Source organism: Pelodiscus sinensis, chromosome 2 (assembly GCF_049634645.1).
Source record: "Pelodiscus sinensis isolate JC-2024 chromosome 2, ASM4963464v1, whole genome shotgun sequence".
NCBI classification, from domain to species: domain Eukaryota; kingdom Metazoa; phylum Chordata; order Testudines; family Trionychidae; genus Pelodiscus; species Pelodiscus sinensis.
Window position 1 is genome coordinate 224,768,029 of NC_134712.1, and position 14,021 is coordinate 224,782,049.

Sequence of the window (14,021 nt, forward strand, 5' to 3'; positions counted from 1 at the left end):
CAATTAACGTGGCTACTGCAGCTGATCAGAAGTTGAGTGTCTCTGCCTAGGATCAGGCATAACATCTTGTTCAACCTCATACTACAGCAAAACTACTATATCCAAAATCTACCAGAGCAAATTGTAGCACTCGGCAGCTATGTATAGTCCTTACTATCAGTAATAAGCACCTATTCGCATCAGCCATTCACCTAGTCAGAGGAACTATTTGTGTGTCAGTGCCCACCTACCTGGTTAAAAGTTACACCGTCTAGCCCTATATCATAAAATGGCACTACTTCTGTAATAGGAGGTTGAAATCTGACATTCAAGATGTCAACAAATTTTGGTATGACCTTTAATATACTGTAATCACATTCAGACTGCTTGGCAAAACTTTCATGTTGGGCTTATTTGATCCAAGATAAGCATCTTTAATACAAAGCTAACTTTTTTTTTTATTAATCTCACTGTGCTAGGGTACAGTGATTGACGGTCTTACTCTAGAGGTCCATGGCTCCTGAAGATTGCTTTTGCTATCCATGTTTTTTTATATTATTAATATAATATTCTTTTATCTGGAATAAAGTTTGTGTTAAAATAAAGGAAGTATATTTTGTTTGCTTTTCTAGTAATGATATTATATGAATATTTTTCTCAGTTTGAGAAAAATATTTAAATCTCAACAAAGAAACATTATTTCCATAAAAAGCTGTTCATACCAAATCCAGTGAAAAATTATTCACGTATGATCATGAAAAAGAGAGTCAGGAAATTGAATGTAGGTTATGGGTCAGACCTTGTGTTGACTAACTGCTAGAGATTCTTTACAGATTATTTTATTAATTTGATTTTGGCTTTTTTCCAAAACAGACTCTGCAACTGCAAAGTCTCCCAAATATAAGAAACCTAAACATTTAAGGAAGCATGTGACTAGTAGCATAAGGGTTTGTTTTATGCCAGACTAGGTCAGCTCTCCATGCCTCAGCCTTGGTGTGTTTGCCTTTCCTCTCAGTGAGGTTGCATGAATGTATTAGAAGATGGAATCGAGCCCAAGTTGTCATCCCCTGTCATAAATAGTGGTGGCCAACAGCAGGCTTCAGTAACTACTCTGTGCCAGAAGAATGAGGACAAAAAATGGAAAAAGGTGTCCCTAGGAAATTTAAAACATGCAGTGGGGTCCATTGCATTGCAACCACAACCATACACTAAAAGCCTGGTTCCAGTTAAACGGAAATCTAGATTGGTGTCTGTTAGTAATGCATGCACAGGCTCACCCCTCCCACCATTGTCCCTGGCCCCCACTGCCTCCCTGCCCACCTCCCCATCCAGGGATTAATTTGTCCCCAGTCTGGCCAAGGCTGAATAAGTCTGCTGTGAAAAAAAATGTTATTTGTATGTTTGTTAATGTCACTTTTCACAGCCTCCAAGCTAGCTAGTACCTCTGCTGTGAAGAGTGAGATCAACAAACACACAATATCACTTTTCACAGCAGCAGCTTTACTAGCTACCAAGTCTTAAAGATTGGTTTGGACGTAAGAGGGAGCACACAGCTCTTACAATCAATGTTGTGTGCAGCCAGCATGCACCTCACTTCCCATGTGCTTGTTTTACGTGTATGTCACTTTAGTAACATTGGTAGGAAAACACTATGTAGATGGAAACCAACAGAATCTGCTAACCTTGTGGGAGTCTGTAAGCAAAATATCTCCTGGGCCACACAGAACCTTGATGGTCTGCATGCAGCCTGAGGGCCACAGGTGGCCCAACACGGCACTAGACTGATGACTGCAGTGAGCCACTGAGGCAAGTGATAAAGCCAGGAGCTGCTGGTCCCCGGAAAGGGGAAGAGCCAGTAGATTGGGCATAGCTGGAGGGCTATGCCCTGAGAGGATGCTGTGGTCTGGAAGTGACACGAGTCCAACTGTGAAGATGGTGGAGACAATGAGAACAGTGGTGAGTGAGACACAATAGCCAAGACATCCTGCTGAATGAGCTCGTTCCCAGCAGGAATGGCCAGCAGGAGGTACCGCAGTGGCGAGTCTGCGCCCTAGTACAGCACTGATCACATGGACATCCAAACATTCTGTAAGCCTCACCACGGGGATTTCAATCTCCCCCTCCTTCCCGTCCTACAACTATGGAGCATCACTGAGCCTTATTTTGCCAGGTCCTCTGAAATCAGGGTGTGGCTTCTTAAGCCATGGTAAAAGGAGGTAAGCAGGGTCCCCTAGAATTACAGTGGGGTCAATAACTCTATTTCTACCACATGACATTGTTATAAATTAAGGTCAGCTTGTACATAAAGGTTATTTATGTCTTATTTTAGAAAACCTGGCAACGTGCACCTTTGGAGCGCAGGTTAGTGTCTATGTACTTGCTCTGTGGTCAACCAAGGCCTGCATAATGGAGGAGTTAGTTGTGCCTGGTTCATTTTATGTACTCACGTGCTGCGTGCAGCAGGCAAGCTATGGGCACATCAGTCCCTTCAATGGCCCTGGTACTGTTTGGAAATCTCTTGCTCTCAAAACCAGCAGTTATTTCGGGAGCATTGCTTGTGCCCACCACCTTTGGGTAAATAACACTTCTCATCAGCTCTCAACCCTCCACCACTACAACCCCAGCAGTGGCCTTGCCAGCATCAAATTAGTTAGCTACCAATCTGTAACCGTCTGGAATACTCCGCTTCCAGACGGTCATGGCTACCTGCTTCTAGATTGGTCTGGCTTCCCTGCTGAGACCCAAAGGTCATGGCAAGAAGCTCACAAAGTCCCAGTAAGGTCCACTTCTTCGTGCAAAAGTTCTGGAGCCACCGCTGCTCACCCCACGATCCCATTACTCTGTGCTCATGGCCCTGCTCCCAAAAGTGCGGGTTCACAAATGGGGAAATCTGTGGTTATGGCAAGTGGCATCTGCAGCATCAGAGAGGTCACAGCTGCCAGGTACTCACCTGGCTCTGTGCACAGTGGCCTAGCAACCCATTGAGGTTATCTGGATTCAATAAAAGCTTACCAACTGTCTGTGCTCTCTGACGGGATAGAAAGGTGTGATTGGGCATCTGACCCGCACTGGCCCTTTAAGGATTAAAACAGCCCTGGGAGAGGGCTGGAGCAGTGGAGCCAGCAGCTACTGCCAATTAGGGCTTAGCTGGGGCTGTATAAATAAGGGCTCCTGGGAGGGAGGAGAACAGAGACACTGTTGCTCTAGCTGGAACTTGGCTGCCAGGGAAGCTAGAGGCTTCCTGAGACAGAGCAGAGCAGAGCAGAACAGTGCTGGGGAAAAGCAGGCAGAGCTAGAGAGCTCTGGCTTGACCTCACTCCCAGGTTGGAGGGCCTGAGGGGACTAGGACTGCAGGGGAGCAGCCAGGATAGTCAAAAGCAGCAGGTCCACACCCCCTTGCCAATGATGAGTGGCCATTTCAGACTGCAGTTTGGCCCTGAGGTAAGGGGCTAGATGATGACTGGCAGTGGGTCACTGAGGCAAAGTGGGTACAGGGGAATTGGGGGTTCCTTTGGAGGGGAGGACCCTAGAGCACAGGGGCATGGAACTAGGATGGTACCAGCAGGCGTGACATCAGCTGAAAGAGGATGCTCCAGGGCTGAAGAGCTAGTTTCCAAAGCCATCAGCAGGAGGCACTGGGGGGAGGGGAGATAGGTGTGTCTGCTCTGTGATACAGGGCAACAGATCACCATTTAAGCCATGTAGTAACTGCAGCAGCATGCAGTGACTGTTCAGTGCCCACAGCAGCACCAGACCTGCTTTCTGTGCTAGTCCTCGCTCCAAACAGTGGTTGCTCCTATTCCAGCCTCAGTCCCTGCCAGCTTCAGAACTTTTGACTATAATCATTACCATGTCACCTGGCCATGCCTACATAGTCAGTTCCGACCACTTGGCCAGATTCCTCTTCCACCTACCCTTCACAAGAAACTTCAAACAGGCAAAACAAAACTGCTGCCAAAATGTCCATCAGCATCTCACGGGTACTCTGCCTGACTCCTGAAATAGGATCAAGTGTACACTGTTCAAATTCTTCTGTTGGTGCTGGCTCCAATTGCAGGGAGCATGGATCAGAAATGGCCTAAGATCTCTGTGCCAAGAGCTGTGACATGGATGGGCAAATTGTCCCATAATGTATCCTGACTAAAGGCCTGGAGCAGCCACAGCTGGTGAGTGCACTAGGCAGAAGAAGATCTGCCTTGGGTCTGTGTAGTGCAGTACATAGGTCCATAAATTATAAACTCAGGTTTAAAATACAGTGTAGATGCATAAGTGCAGGCTAGGCTTTGTTCTAGGACACATTGGTCACTGCTGTATTTAAAAAATAGGCATTCTGTTTTACAATGTTTAACATTCAGGAGCAAATGGTCTCAATTTGTGGCAACATCTCTTACGTAGCACAGAAACATAAGTAAACAGTATGGATTTTTCCCCCTAGTTGCTTCACTTTAATATTGACAGTCACAATAATCAATTGGAGAAGTTGAGAGGACTTCAGTTAGACAAAATTACATGGGATATATTCTGACCTTATTTTGTGAGTAAATTATTGATGCCTGACTATGATGCAAAGTTTTCTAAAAGGTAAATAAAATGTTTGAAAAGAATAATATTGTGCTCACTCTGTGGACAGAAATCCCATTGAGCTTAAGGATTTTGCACAAAGACTGGTGGCAGACTATGGCTCAAATTCTTATTGCGGTACCATAGAGGCTATAGCAAGTTGTAAAGCTGACCAAGAGATGCAGCACATGTACTAACAATCTCTGCTCCACCTGCAACCCACATTCAATTCCTGGGATGTTTTAGACAAGCATAACTGGCTTCTCAAGCCTGAATTTTATTCAAGCACAAGATTCAATTTGCCATGTATCAGAGGGGTAGCCTTGTTAGACTGAATCTGCAAAAGCGGCGAGGAGTTGCTTATGCTCCAACACTTTGGTTAGTCTATAAGGTGCCACAGGACTCCTTGCCGCTTTTGCCAATTATGCCATGCAATTATATAAGTAGGGCACAGTTGGCAAAGCTAATCTGAAGAGCCAAATGTAGCATCAAACAAAAAAAAATAACATCTTTCCTTTCTAACCAGAGCTGCCTCCTGAAGGAAGGCTTCATTCAAAGACCATTGAAGCCAATCTAAAGATTCCTGCTGACTTCAATGGGTTTAAAGTTTCACATTTAAGGCTTTCCCTAGGTTGACTCATCTTGTGTCATTCAGGAAAACCCACTCATCTTTGTCACAATTCTCAGCAGACCTGCTCTTTTTACATCCTTGGCAATAGTTGGAATGTCATACTGGTACCCAGGATGGGTAAGTGTACAGGTTCCTGCTGAAGAATATTAATTTCTCCACAAATGAGAACCACAGGAGGTACTCTGATGTTGAAATGAGCTACTAGAAATGTTTGAAGTCCTACATTTTTGTTACTTAGTATTTGAACATTTTATGTGTGTATAGATATGAGAGAGCAGAATTTTTCGCTTCTCTCTATTTGATTTGCACAATAGCTCCCATTTTGGACATTTTGTCTGCTGCTCTCTAGGGAATTCCATACATGTTAAACAGATTATGGGAATCAAGACCGGCCCTACAGATCAGAGAACAGATTGACCTATAAAAATAAGTTGGCACTTTTTTTTGTTATTCTGTTCACTTATAACAGAACAATTATAATGAGACAATTGATGTTTATTTGCCTTTGTACCTTTACTTATGCTGAAAGTGCATAGAACCTGATTCAGGTGTACTGCAGCTTAATCATTGGTGCTTCCTGAAAATAATAATGAAGAACTACATTCCTTGGATTCTCTATGTGTGTGTGTCAAATTTCCTGGAGAGAGTTAAAACAAAAGAATGTTTTCCTAGTATCTGTGCTTTCAATAGATTTTCATTATAACGTTTTATCAAACCCAGGAGTTCTCATAATACTCAAAATACATATTTAAATAAATGGAAAGAAGCTACACACATTCCTCAAGAGGAAAATCTTTATCTGTATGCAAAACTGCTATTATGGATTGTCCAAATAAAATCAGTATTGCTGCCGAAAGACTAGCGACCTGACCACCTATGTACTGCCAAATGGAGGGGGGGAGGGGGAAGGCTAAAATCACCTTGACACAGCTTAGCCCAATGTTCCACGCAGTTGGGAAGGAAGGCAGTTCCTCCACAGCCCTCCTGAGAATGGAAATAATTTTGTTTCTCTAAGGGAACTAGCAGCATCCACAATAACCATAACGTCTGTGTTCTTTGAGAAAGGCCTCTACTTAATTCAGAAAGAGTGTGTCACTTCACTGAGTCATTGCCATAGCATCTGCTCTGTTAAAATATACAGTATTAGTACCGGTTATGAGTAAACAGATGTAAGTTACACAAGAACAGCTTCCATAGTAAGTACTCTCCATTAATAAACATATCTGCTTGAAAACAAGGTCACTGGATTCAATCCTGCATTTTTTGCACACCCATAACTCCCACAGCAGACTTGAAGGGCAGTTTTGATTTCTGTATCATTGTCACAAGGCGGGAACCCACTGCCATGGCACCTCCTGCCATTAGCACTGGGAATTAGCTTGTATCTGCCTCCCTGTGTCAGTTCTGGACCCACATTGCTCCCAGACCACAGTGTCCCTCTTCAGGAGGGTGCCCTCTGGCAGGGCCCATGATAGTTGTCTCATCCCCCTTTGGGGGAAGAAGGTGTTTATCAGTCTCTGTACTCTGGAGTCCGCCTCTCCAAGGGAGCCCCCAATTCCCCTCTTCCCACCTTGCCTCAGTGATCTACTGCCAGTCTTCATTTAGCCCCTTATTTATCTGTATACAAAACTGCTATTATGGATTGTCCAAATAAAATCAGTATTGCTGCCGAAAGACTAGTGACCTAGTCAGGGGCAAATTGCAGTCTGAAATAGCCACTCATCATTAGCAAGGGGGCATGCACCTGCTGCATTTTACTATCCTGGCTTTCCCCCTGCAGCCCTACTACTCTCAGGCTTGCATCAGGTCTTGCAGCCTGGGAGCGAGGCCAGGCCAGAGGTCCTCACCCCTGCCTGCCTGCCTTCCCCTAGCACTGCTCTGTCTTAGGAAGCCGCCAAGCTTCCTTAGCAGCCAGATACCTTCTTCTTCCTAACTAGAGCATGTTTGTCTTCCTTCCTCCCTCTGGCAACCCTTATTTATACAGCCCCCAGCTGGGCCCTAATTGGCAGTACCTGCCTCAGCTGCAGGTTTTGCTTACAGCCCTCTCCCAGGGCTGGGTTTTACCCTTAGGCTACATCTACACTGCAAGCTTCTTGTGCAAGAACTGTTTTGTGCTAGACTTCTTGCGCAAAAGGTCTTGCGCAAGAGCACGTCCACACTGCCATGTGCTTTTGCGCAAGAGATGTGCCAATTAATGACTGTATCATGGGTTGCATCCGAGACCACCAACAGGAGCAGCCAGAGTGTTCTGCAAGGGGGAACTCATGAGATAATTGCAAGATTGTAACTCTTGCAAGGTGCGAGGGAACACAGAAATGGTCCCTCACACGTGTGATCCCTTCCTAAGAATCATGGGATTGCTTGTGGACAACAGCTTGTTCTTCCTGCGGAATTCCTGAGGCAGAGGCTGAGCATATTAATCTACATATATCCTGGGGGCTAGCTGCACTAGGAAAGCTACGAGGTTTGAGAAGGAGGATGTTTCCTGGTTGAGACCTCAGAAGTTGGTACCATACCTTTGGGACATACCATCAACCTTGCTATATTCGATCCATAGAAGTACGTGATACAAAATTGAATCGTGAGAAAAACTGGGCCCATCAAAGCTGTTGTTGGTTTAAGGGTTTTAATGTATGTAGGTATTCCAATTTTCTATAATCAATGAATATCTGGAGTGGATAGCAAACTCCTGGCTTTTATTTGCAGGAGTTCTTTATTAAAGTTTTCAAAGATAAGATCTGTGGCAGTGAGCTTCCTTCAGTACTAGGTGCGTGGGAGTTATACTTGCTTAGGACAAAGTTGCTCGGAGATGACAGTCCCAATCTCTATACTAAAGGGTCAGCTTCTACAATCTGTATTGTCATTAAGTGGTAGAACAGCATGGCATGGGAGGCAATAATGCCCTGCTCTTGCTGGAGGTTCATTAGGGTGGCCTCCACTATTTGTGTTTGCGACAGGAAGGTCATCAAATAATACTGCCACGGCTTGGAGGAAGACCTCCCAGTTCAACAGTAATGGGCTGTCACACACTAAGAAAGGCCCAATCTGAGGCTTCCACTAACAGCAGGCTGATGACCAGTCTCCCTTTTGCACAATCAGTATTATAGCACAGGATGCTCATGAAAACAAAGCAGAACTGGTTTATAAAACTCTGGAATTTCTGGAGATTACCATCACACCATTCTTACAGTTGTATCAGGGAACACGGCTGCATGAGCCATGTCCAGAACATGGCATTTTCTGCACACAACTGTGTGACTTTCTCTGCCATGAGCTCATTCTCTGAGATCAGCTGGATGACTTGGGCCTGCAGGGCTAGGTTGTCAACCTGAATGCAGGTAAGCCCACTCAAGCATGGCTAGTACTCCCAAAGATTTACCCACGTCCATTCTGTTGGCATCAGTTCCAAATCTGTGGCCTAACCATGCAAACTGTTATGACAGGGGCATGAGAAATTTGTGCTATTAGTTGGAGCAGGAGTCAGTCTGAGTCCTGGTAGGGAGGTCAGAGTCCAAGGTAAGACAAAGGGCAAAATCGAGACTCATGTGTCAGGAAAAATTAAGTTACCTAGGGTATGTCTACACTACAGCACTAATTCGAACTAACTTAAATCGAATTAGTTAATTCGAACTAAGCTAATTCGAACTAGTGCATCTAGACATAAAAACTAGTTCGAATTAGTGTTTTGCTAATTCGAACTAGAATGTCCACATTGAGTGGACCCTGAACCGAAGTTAAGGCTGGCCGGAAGCAGTGCCGGCAGGGCATCAGGTTAGGACTTAAGGGTATGGAGCTGCTGTCTCAGGCTAGCCGAGGGCTGTGCTTAAAGGGACCCGACCCCCACCCCGGACAGACAGTTCTCAGTGTTCCCCACTTGCTTGTCTACCTCGATAAGGGACAGCAAAGCAGTCCTGTCTTAGAGTGCCCTGAGTGCCCACACTCGGCACATCACAGCACTCAGCCATCAGCCCGGCTGCACTTGCCGCAGGCTACTATCCGAGGGTATGTCTACACTAGAAAGTTAGTTCGAACTAACGGACGTTAGTTCGAACTAACTTTCCTATGCGCTACACTAGCGCTCCGCTAGTTCGAATTTGAATCGAACTAGCGGAGCGCTTAGTTCGAACTAGGAAAACCTCATTTTACGAGGACTAACGCCTAGTTCGAACTAGCTAGTTCGAACTAAGGGCTGTGTAGCCCTTTAGTTCGAACTAGTGGGAGGCTAGCCCTCCCCAGGTTTCCCTGGTGGCCACTCTGGCCAACACCAGGGAAACTCTATGCCCCCCTCCCGGCCCCGGACCCCTTAAAGGGGCACGGGCTGGCTACGGTGCCCGTGCCAGGTGCAAGCCTGCCAGCACCCAGCCAGCAGACCCTGCACCTGGCACGGCACAGAGCCACCCACCCGATGCCTCCCAGCCCACCCCCTCTTGCCGGGACCAGGCTGGCGGCTCCCGGGAGCTTGCCCTGGACCGCAAGAGGCGGGCACCTTCCTGGGCTAGTGCGGACATCGTGGACCTCGTCCACGATCTCCGCACTAGGCACAGGAAAGTGGCCGGCTAGGGCAGGAGAGCTGCCAGCCTGGCCACCCAGGAGCAGGTGTGCATGAAAATCAAGGGGGTCCACTGAGACCCCCGACCCTGAGCCCTGAGCTTACAATGGCCGTCCTGGGTCAGACCAAAGGTCCATCTAGCCCAGTAGCCTCTCTGCCAACAGCGGCCAACCCTAGGGACCCTGGAGGGGATGGACCGAAGACAATGACCAAGCCATTTGTCTCGTGCCATCCCTCTCCAGCCTTCCACAAACTTTGGGCAGGGACACCACTCCTACCCTCTGGCTAATAGGACTCCATGGACCCAACCTCCATCACTTGATCTCACTTCCCTTTAAACTCTGTTCTAGCTGTAGCCTTCACAGCCTCCTGCAGCAAGGAGTTCCGCAGGTTAACTATTTGCTTTGTCAAGAAGAACAACTTTCTCTTACTAGTTTCAAGCCTGCTACCCATTCCTTTCCTTTGGTGTCCTCTAGTCCTTCTTTATGGGAACTCAGGAAGAACTTTTCTGAATGCACCCTCTCCACCCAACCCCTGCTTTTAGAGACCTCTATCCTGTCCCCCCTCCGTCTCCTCTTTTCTAAGCTGAACAGTCCCAGTCTCTGTAGCCTCTCTTCGTCTGGGACCTGTTCCCAACCCCTGATCATGTTAGTTGCCCTCCCCTCTCCCAGCCTTTCTCTTCCCCTCTCCCACCTCCTTTTCCCAGTCTCCCCCAGTTTTTTTCAATAAAGACAGAGTCAATGTTGGAAGAAACGTTATCTTTATTTTGTACATCAATAAGAAGGGGGGCTAGGGAAGGGCAAGTGGAAGAAGGTGAGGGAGGAATGGGGCACGAGCCCCCGATGGGGAGGACTGGGCTGGCTCTGCGGGCTTCTGGGGGTGGAAGCTCTCCTGCAGCCCCCCAATTACTCCCTCTCCCCAGATGGCAGCCTGCGGCAAGTGCAGCCGGGCTGATGGCCGAGTGGTGTGATGTGCCCAGTGTGGGCACTCAGGGCACTCCAAGCCAGAACTTCTTTGCAAGCGGGGCACCCCTTAGAACTGTGTGTCCGGGGTGGGGGTCGGGACCCTTTAAGCGCAGCCCTCGGCTAGCCTGAGACAGTATCTCCACGCTCTAAGTCCTCCTTTTATGCCCTGCCGGCACTGCTTCCGGCCATCATTAAGCCCTGTTCAGAGTCCACTCAATGTGGACTTACTAGTTCGAACTAGCAAAACGCTAGTTCGAACTAGTTTTTAGTTCTAGATGCGTTAGTTCGAACTAGCTTAGTTCGAATTAACTAATTCGAACTAAGTTAGTTCGAACTAGCGCTGTAGTGTAGACGTACCCCCAGGGAGTCAATCGGGGGGCCGCAGGAGTGTTTCCACCCCGAGGAGCCCTCAAAGCCACCCCAGTCCTCCCCATCGGGGGCTCGTACCCCATTCCTCCCTCACCTCCTTCTACTTACTCCTCCCTAGCCCCCCTTCCTGATGTACAAAATAAAGGAAACGGTGTCCAAAAATACAAACTCTCTTTATTGAACAAAACTGGGGGGGATTAACCTCTGGGGAGACTGGGAAAAGGAGGTGGGAGAGGGGAAGAGAGAGGGTGGGAGAGGGGAGGGGGAAACCTGGAAGGAGGGAGCTGGAAGGGAGAAGCCAGGGGAAGAAGGAGGAGAGAAAGGATAAAACTATGGTACTCCATATCTTCAGTACTGTGTACAGATGTGGTCTCCTCACCTCAGAAAAGATATTTTGGCCTTGGAAAGGGTTCCGAAAAGGGCAACTAAAATGATCAGGGGTTTGGAACAGGTCCCATATGAAGAGAGGCTAAAGAGACTGGGACTTTTCAGCTTAGAAAAGAGGAGACTGAGGGGGGATATGATAGAGGTCTATAAAATCATGAGTGGTGTGGAGAGGGTGCATAAAGAAAAGTTCTTCATTAGTTCCCATAATAGAAGGACTAGAGGACACCAAATGAAATTAATGGGTAGCAGGCTTCAGACTAATAAAAGAAAGTTCTTCTTTACAAAGCAAATAGTCAACCTGTGGAACTCCTTGCCACAGGAGGCTGTGAAGGCTAGAACTATAACAGAGTTTAAAGAGAAGTTAGATAAAGTCATGGAGATTCGGTCCATGGAGTGCTATTAGCCAGTGGGTAGGAACGGTGTCCCTGGCCTCTGTGGAAGGCTGGAGATGGATGTCACGAGACAAATGGCTTGGTCATTGTCTTCAGTCCATCCACTCCGGGGTAGCTGGTGTTGGCCGCTTTCGGCAGACAGACTACTGGGCTAGATGGACCTTTGATCTGAACCAGTACGGCCGTTCTAAGCTCAGGGCTCAGGTTCGGGGGTCTCACTGGACCACCTTGATTTTCATGCAAACCTGCTCCTGGGTTTGCATGTGGCCTTTGGTGGCCAGGCTGGCAGCTATCCTGCCCTAGACCACTTTCCTGTGCCTAGTGCGGAGGTCGTGGACATTGGAGGCCTCCCCCCAAACCTCGATGAGGTCTACGATCTCCGCACTAGACCAGGCGGGCTCCCGCCTTTTGCGGCCCCAGGCAGGCTCCTGGGAGCTGCCAGCCTGGTCCCGGGAAGAGGCTGTGTGGCAGCGGGTGGCTGGCTCATCCCGTGCCAGGTGCAGAGTCTGCTGGCTGGGTGCTAGCAGGCTTGCACCCGGCACGGGCACCGTAGCCAGACCGTGCCCCTTTTAGGGCTCTGGGGCCGGGAGGGGGGCAGAAGAGTTTCCCTGGTTGTGCCCAGAGTGGCCACCAGGGCAACCTGGGAAGGGCTAGCCTCCCACTAGTTCGAATTAAGTGGTTACACAGCCCTTAATTCGAACTACTTAATTCGAACTAGGTGTTAGTCCTCGTAGAATGAGGTTTACCTAGTTCGAATTAAGCAATCCGCTAGTTTGAATTAAGTTCGAACTAGCGGTTTGCATGTGTAGCACCTATGAAAGTTAATTTGAACTAATGGCTGTTAGTTCGAATTAACTTTGTAGTGTAGACATATCCCTAGAGACTGATAGTAGGAGCAGGAATTGCAGGGAAAACAGTCAGGCTGGAAGAACTCAGTTGCACTGACAACTTCATGTCCCTGCAGTTCAACTAAAATAGGGGCCAGGGGCACCAATCAGATTCCAGGACTGGAGCTCTTAATTGTTAACAAGATGGGGCTGCCTAGTATTTCTACACAGCAAAGGAAAACCTGTGGCTGAAATGAATAAAACAGCCCCATTGCCCAACCCCCACTAGCTTGAGTTGGCTAGATATATCAGTCACAAGATTTTCTTTGCTATGTAGACATATTCTGGGGTTATGTCTACACTGTGGGATTTTTCCGGGATACTAGAGGCATCCCGGAAAAACTCTGCCGCGTCCAAGGAACGCATTTGCTTTTCCGCTTTTTTTTGTGTGTGGAAGAGCAAACGTGCTCTTTCGGGGAGTCCCGTATATCTCATTCCATGAAGGATAAGGGCTCTGCCAAAAGAGGAAGCTTTTCCACCATTTGGCCCCATCTAGATTGGACGCAGCAGAGTTTTTCTGGGATGCCTCTGGAGAGCGCAATTTGCATAGCTTTTTCCCACAAAGGACTGTAGTGTAAATCTAGCCTGAGTGTCCAGGACCTAGGTTAAAGAAGTCCAGTTCCAGATGCTACATGAAGTCCATTTTTATCTCTGACAGCACAATTGCTAGTTACTATAGAAATGATGCAATGTCAGAAACATAGCAGGAAGAGAGAAGCAAAGTTTTAGTTTTCCTATAAAATGCAACTGTGGTTCACAAAATGCCAACACTGCATTATGCCCAAATCATGACCCATGTGTTGTTACATCATTTTCAATGTAACACTGTGTATAATGGAAGCAACCAAAAAGTACTCTTCCTGATACAAATATGTCACAGGATTATAGAATCATTCATTCCCCAGTACAATGTATCCTGCTATCCATGGTAAGACTATGGACGATTACATTTTAAATGGCCTCCTCCACTGTAAAAATATTAAACATTGTTTTTGGTAATAAAAATGAAGAAATAAAGGAAATGTATCATACAGAAACCAAACTATTTATAAATAGAATAATTCAAAGCTTTCAATTATTAGCAGTATGTTAATAAGTAGTATGCAAGTGATTTCCAATCTCAGTGTATTCACCAAGTTCACTTCTAAGATGAATTAGTTCAATTACATAGCATTTTCATGTCAAAAAATAAGTGCTTTGAATGTATCAAAGCTGTCGTTTAACAGTTTTTATATAACATACATAGAAAAACTAGATAAAAGAGATTTACTATAATTAATAAAACTTGTACTTCCTCATTGA